The sequence below is a fragment of the Austrofundulus limnaeus genome, unplaced genomic scaffold (assembly GCF_001266775.1).
Source record: "Austrofundulus limnaeus strain Quisiro unplaced genomic scaffold, Austrofundulus_limnaeus-1.0 Scaffold410, whole genome shotgun sequence".
NCBI lineage: Eukaryota > Metazoa > Chordata > Actinopteri > Cyprinodontiformes > Rivulidae > Austrofundulus > Austrofundulus limnaeus.
The window spans coordinates 343,549-344,031 of record NW_013952812.1 but is presented as its reverse complement, the minus strand read 5'-3'; positions in this window follow the sequence as shown (position 1 = coordinate 344,031).

The window sequence follows — 483 nt, the reverse complement described above, 5'->3', positions numbered from 1 at the left end:
CACACACACACACACACACACACACACACACACACACACACACACACACATACACACCACCAACTCTCAGTACTTTAGCAGCCACCACTTCTCTGACCTCAGGGCTCCTGGATGGAACTTCCATCAGCTTGAAGTAATTGTCTCCTGTCTCACCGAGACCACCGGAGGGAAGTGGGTCGTTTCATTTGAGAACAAACCGGTAAAATGGATAAAAAGCTTACGATGGCTGCAGATAGCGTGTTAGTTGCCCTACCACTAAAAAAAAAAAAAAAAAAAGTCTGGACCAGAAGCAAACACTGGAATGAAGGTTTTGGTTTGATGGAGAACAGCTGCTGGGATATTCAGTCTTTCATTTTTAGATGATGCCAAACTAAAATGATGACAATAATATAATATTAAAAAGTTTTGGCTGATTTGGTGTTTTGTTTTTTCCCAGGAAGTTTAAAGGTCAATGTTTCACGTTAACATTCATGTTCATTCAGT